The sequence below is a fragment of the Triticum aestivum genome, chromosome 6A (assembly GCF_018294505.1).
Source record: "Triticum aestivum cultivar Chinese Spring chromosome 6A, IWGSC CS RefSeq v2.1, whole genome shotgun sequence".
Classification (NCBI taxonomy): Eukaryota; Viridiplantae; Streptophyta; class Magnoliopsida; order Poales; family Poaceae; genus Triticum; species Triticum aestivum.
This window is the reverse complement of record NC_057809.1, coordinates 460,104,974-460,110,973: the sequence shown is the minus strand read 5'-3', so window position 1 is coordinate 460,110,973 and position 6,000 is coordinate 460,104,974.

Here is a 6,000-nt window from a genome sequence, read left to right as displayed (position 1 = left end):
TGTCTCTCTCACTTTCACTTTCCTTTTTGAAAAGTTTTGGGTTCCCCTCTTTATTTTTTTATTTTTAAACTTCATAAAAGCACTCAACAGAAATAAATGACTCTTTAAAACTTCCGGGTTGTCTCCCTGGCAATGCTTTCTTTAAAGCCATTAAGCTAGGCATATAGTGCTCAAGTAATGGATCCACCCGGATCCCAAGGTATATCAAAGCCAATTTTAATTAAAAATGATTTGTGATTTAGTAGTGAGCACAAAGCAACATAGATCATGCAACAATGAAGTCTAACTCTCTTCATATGCATCGGCATGTCATAAAAGAACAATTCATGCACACATAGTAAAGGCCAATGCATAGTATAAACAGTTTCCTGCAATTTTATCATATTGGAAACATGGAGAGGCGGAGATGTAGTTCCTATCTCATAATAATTGCAAGTAGGAGCACCAAGCACATGCATATTATATCTATCAAAATCATCATGTGTAGTAGTAAAATGCAACCCGTTAATATAATCCTTAATAAGGGCAAACTTCTCCGATATAGTGTAGTTGGGAGAATTAAAAAAAAGATAATAGGACTATCATGCGTGGGTGCAATAGCAACAATTTCATGTTTAACATAAGGAACTATAGCAAGTTCATCTCCATAATAATAATTCATATTGGCATCTTGGCCACAAGCATAGCAAGCATCATCAAAAATGGATATTTCAAACGAATCAACGGGATCATAACAATCATCATAGCAATCATCCTTTGGTAAGCACAAAGAGAAATTAAACAATGTATGAGTTGAAGAGTTACTCTCATTAGAAGGTGGGCACGGGTAGCTAATCCGCTCTTCCTCCTTTTGTTCTTCGCTCTCCTCATCATCTTTTTCATCCAATGAGCCCACAGTTTCATCAATTCCTTCTTCCATAGACTCCTGCAAAATATTAGTCTCTTCTTGGACAGCGGAGGAGTCCTCAATATATGGTGTAACATAGGCATTAGAAGCATAATTATCATAACAATATTTAAGTATGGCAAAATTTTCAGATTTGTAAAGAGTAGCATCATACTTTCCAATCAAAGAAGCAATTTCATAAGCACCCTTAAAAGCAACAAATTCTTCAATTTGTTGAACATCATAGTAATTATAAACACCCTTAGCATACGAAGATACGATTCCATTATCACTAAACTCACATTGGTAGGGAAGGTGTTTCTTAGGGTCTTCGGAACAACAAGTAAAATCATATATTTCACATAAATTCCAAGCATAGCATTGCAAGCGATGAATTTGATCCAGTAAAAGTTTCCCTTTTCGAGATAAGCGGTGTCGCACATAACAAGCATGCTCATCTAAAGATTTGCCCTCAACTAAGCTAGTTAGGGTTTCAACACGAGCACATAGGGATCGAAGACGATCCAAGTAAAAAGCTTCAGGAGTGTGATAGATTTTGAGTGGTTCTTCAACCATTGGTGTAGTAGGTACAACTAATTTTTTTGGTATTTTGCGTTTCCTACCCATAACTAAAGATAGAAAACAAGAGCACAAAATAAAAACTACTTAGTGATAAAGCAAACAAGCACACACGAGAATATTCACCCCACGCTATAACTCCCAGGCAACGGCGCCAGAAAAAGGTCTTGATAACCCACAAGTATAGGGGATCAATTGTAGCCTCTTTCGATAAGTAAGAGTGTCGAACCCAACGAGGAGCTAAAGGTAGAACAAATATTCCCTCGGGTTCTATCGACCATCGATACAACTCTACGCACGCTTAGTGTTCGCTTTACCTAGAACAAGTATGAAACTAGTAGTACTTTGTAGGTGTAACGGGATAGGTTTGCAAGAATATAAAGAGCACGTAAATAAACGCTAGGGGCTGTTTTAGGTAAAGAAGCAATAAAGTTAGTATAACGAGTGTGGAAAAGTGGTGGTAGGATTTGTGAAATTGTCCCTAAGCAATTGACTACTTTACTAGACCGGTAGCAAGTTTTATGTGGGAGAGGCCACTGCTAGCATGTCATCCCTCACATGGAATTCTATGCACTTATGATTGGAACTATTAGCAAGCATTCGCAACTACTAACATTCATTAAGGTAAAACCCAACCATAGCATTAAGATATATTGGTCCCCCTTCAATCCCGTATGCATCAATTTCTATGCTAGGTTGAAGCTTCTGTCACTCTTGCCCTCCAATACATAGTCCTATCAACATACAACTAACCCTATGGTGTGATCCACGCACGCGCTCATATGATGGGCACCAAAGGACAGCAACATAACCACAAGCAAATTAAACCAATCATAGCAATTCACCAATTACCGATAGGACAACGAAAATCTACTCAGACATCATAGGATGGCAACATATCATTGGATAATAATATGAAGCATAAAGCACCATGTTCAAGTAGAGGGTACAGCGGGTTGTGGGAGAGTGGAACGTTGTAGATAGATGGGGGAAGGTGATGAAGATGTTGGTGAATATGACGGAGGTGTTGGTGTAGATCGCCGTCACACGATGATGGCCCCGGCGGCATTCCGGCGCCACCGGGAAAGAGGGGGAGAGAGCCCCCCCCCCTTCTTCTTCTTCTTATTCCTTGACCTTCTCCCTAGATGGGAGAAGGGCTTCCCCTCTGGTCCATGGCCTCCATGGCGGCGGAGGGGCGAGAGCCCCTCCGAGATTGGATATGTCTCTCTCTCTCTCTCTGTTTCTACGTTTTTTTCTGCCTTTTCACCATTTCTTAAATTCCCGGAGATCCGTAACTCCGATTGGGCTGAAATTTTAACACGATCTCTATCCAGATATTGGCTTTCTTCAGGCGGAACAAGGGCACCAACTGCCTTACGGGGTGGCCATGAGGTCCCAGGGCGCGCCTGACCCCCTGGGGCGCGCCCCCTGCCTCGTGGCCCCCTTTTGCGCATCGTCTCGTGTTGATTCTTCTTCCCAAAAATCACATATATTCCAAAAAAATCTCTGTCAGTTTTTATCCCGTTTGGACTCCATTTGATATGAATTTTCTGTGAAACAAAAAACATGCAACATATAGGAACTGGCACTGGGTACTAGATCAATATGTTAGTCCCAAAAATAGTATAAAAAGTTGCTAAAAGATAAAAGTTGTAGAATATTGGCATGGAAGAATCAAAAATTATAGATACGACGGAGACATATCAGGCGCCACTCGGGGATGGCTTTGGCATCCGAGTCCAAGCCGTCCGAAAGGGATATCTTTCCCCTCTTGGACGCCTCCTCCTCTAGGTCCATAGAGGCCGCCCTTTTCTTCTTCCTCCCCTTAAGGGGAGAATTTCTCTCTTCCTCCTCCTCCTCTTCGTCTTCATCTCCCTCATAGGAGGAGGGAGCTTCGGTATCTCCAGACGCAGCGTCCGAAGTACCTTTATGGCGGAGGCCACCTTTGGCCTCCTTGTCCTTCTTATTGGCCTTCTTCTCTGGCGCCTGGTATGGCGCCGGGACTAGCATCCTCGTTAGCAGGGGAATGGCTGGGTCTTCGGGTAGCGGAGCCAGACACTAGATCTGCTCCGCCTTCTTTGTCCAGCCCTGTTTGAAGGATGGAAGGCTCAACATACCCTTTGATTTACGAACTGAAGTTATGTTCGGAAACTAGAAAACTTACCGGGGTGGCCAGATGAGCGCAGTCGAGGCCGATCTCATCGGTCGTCTCCGGCCATGACTTCTGGGCCTTGAAAAGCAGCTTCCAGATCTCTTCGTGCGTCGTGCCAAAGAATCGCTGCAGGATCCGTGGACCTTTCGGATTGAACTCCCACATGTGGAGAGGACGGCGCTGGCAGGGGAGGATCCGGCGGAAAAGCATCACCTGGATCACATCAGCGAGACTGGTGTTCTTCTCTATCATATTTTTATGCGCTTTTGTAGCACGATCACTTCATTGGACGATGCCCAATCTAGGCCCTTGTTAATCCACGACGTGAGCCGCATTGGGGGTCCAGATTTAAACTCAGGAGTGGCTGTCCATGTGGCGCCGCGGGGTTCGGTGATGTAGAACCACTCCCGTTGCCATCCCTTCACGGTCTCCACGAAGGCCCCTTTGGGCCAGGTGACATTGGGGAGCTTGCTCACCATGGCGCCGACGCAGTCCGCATGTTGCCCGTCGACCACTTTCGGCTTCACGTTGAAAACCTTAAGCCATAGGCCAAAGTGGGGGATGCAGAGGAGTGCCTCGCACACGACGATGAACGCCGAAATGTGGAGGAAGGAATTTGGGGCTAGATCGCGGAAATCTAGCCCATAATAGAACATGAGGCCGCAGACGAAAGGGTGGAGAGGAAACCCTAGTCCGCGGAGGAAGTGGGGGATAAACACCACTCTCTCGTCGGGCTCCGGAGGGGGGATGATCTGCTTTTTGGTAGGGAGCATGTGCGCGATACTCGCAGCCAGGTAACCCGCTTCCCGGAGTTCCCTGACGTTCTTCTCCGTGACGGAGGAAGTCATCTACTTTCCCTGCGAACCGGATCCGGCCATGGCTGGAGAGGTTGGGTGGTGGAAAAGATTGAAGCTTGGGCACTGGAGCTCGAGGATGGGAAGGCTGAGGAAGGAAGAAGGCGAGGGGTAAAAAGATGGATCTTTATCCGCTTATATAGGCAGTGAATATCAAGCGCCCCCAGAAGCCTTAAAACTCGCCTGTTTCCAAGGGGTCGTGCGAATGGCACGGTTGGATTACCCAAACCCGTATTGATGAAATCCGCAATAAGGGGACACGATCTCTTCTTTGACAAGACGTGTCAATGGAGGTTGCGCCTCAAAACACGAAGCGGGAGGCCAAAAACGGTTCGAAATAATAAAAAGGCCAGACGTAATATTTCCCGAAAAAGTTATCAGTAGACATACCTTATTTTGATTAAGTATTGTACCCTTGTGGTTGAGGGTTCTAACTGTTATACAGAGCCAGATACAGTTCTCTTGCTCAGAAGACTACTTTGAAGTATGCGGAGAAGGAACCCGCCTTGCAATGCCGAAGGCAATCTGCGAGCTGAACACATCATCATTGAAGACTGGTTCAGGGGCTACTGAGGGAGTCCTGGACTAAGGGGTCCTCGAGAGTCCGGTCCGTGTGTTGTGAATCAGACTGATGGGTCGTGAAGATACAAGGTAGAAGGCCTTCCCCCGTGTCCGGATGGGACTCTTCTTTGCGTGGATGGCAAGTTTGCAGTCCGGATGCGTAGTTTTCTTTCTTTGTAAACCGACTTTGTACAACCCTAGGCCCCTCCGGTATCTATATAAACCGAAGGGGTTAGTCCGTAGAGGCTATCAGAATTCATATAGGCTAGACATCTAGGGTTTAGCCATGACGATCTCGAGATAGATCAGCTCTTGTAACCCTATACTCATCAAATACAATCAAGCAGGACATAGGGTTTTTACCTCCATTAAGAGGGCCCGAACCTGGGTAAACATTGTGTCCCCCTTGTCTCCTATTACCATTGATCCTTAGACATACAGTTCGGGACCCCCTACCCGAGATCGACCGGTTTTGACACCGACACCGATCACCAACACGAACCAGAACGTCAACACGTATTGGGAGCGCATCAAGTCAGAGTTCGACGAGCGCAAGTTGGCCGACCCCTACTTCGCCACATCCAGATGCAGCGCGGCTCAAAGGCCATGTCAAACCATTAGGCGATCATCCAAACGACCTACAACAAATGGCATGGGATCGTCGAGGAGATCGCGGCTCGCCCGGTAAGCGGCGCCAACGTCGAGGGTCAGGTATGCACAGACGCCGGCTCTCGCTTCTTTTTGTCGTGTGCGTCGCCGACACTTGTTCTTCGGCGCAGATGGTTCGGATATTCGCCATGTATCGCCAGGACAGCAGCACCGACCAAGAGTTCAAGTACCTCCACGTGTTCTCCCGGATCGAGAGGTGTGAGAAGTGGACGGATGTCCGGCGCACCCTCGCCAAGGCCAAGGAGACATACAAGTCGGACGCGCCCATGCCGGGGGCGGCGGATGGACGCCCTGACGGC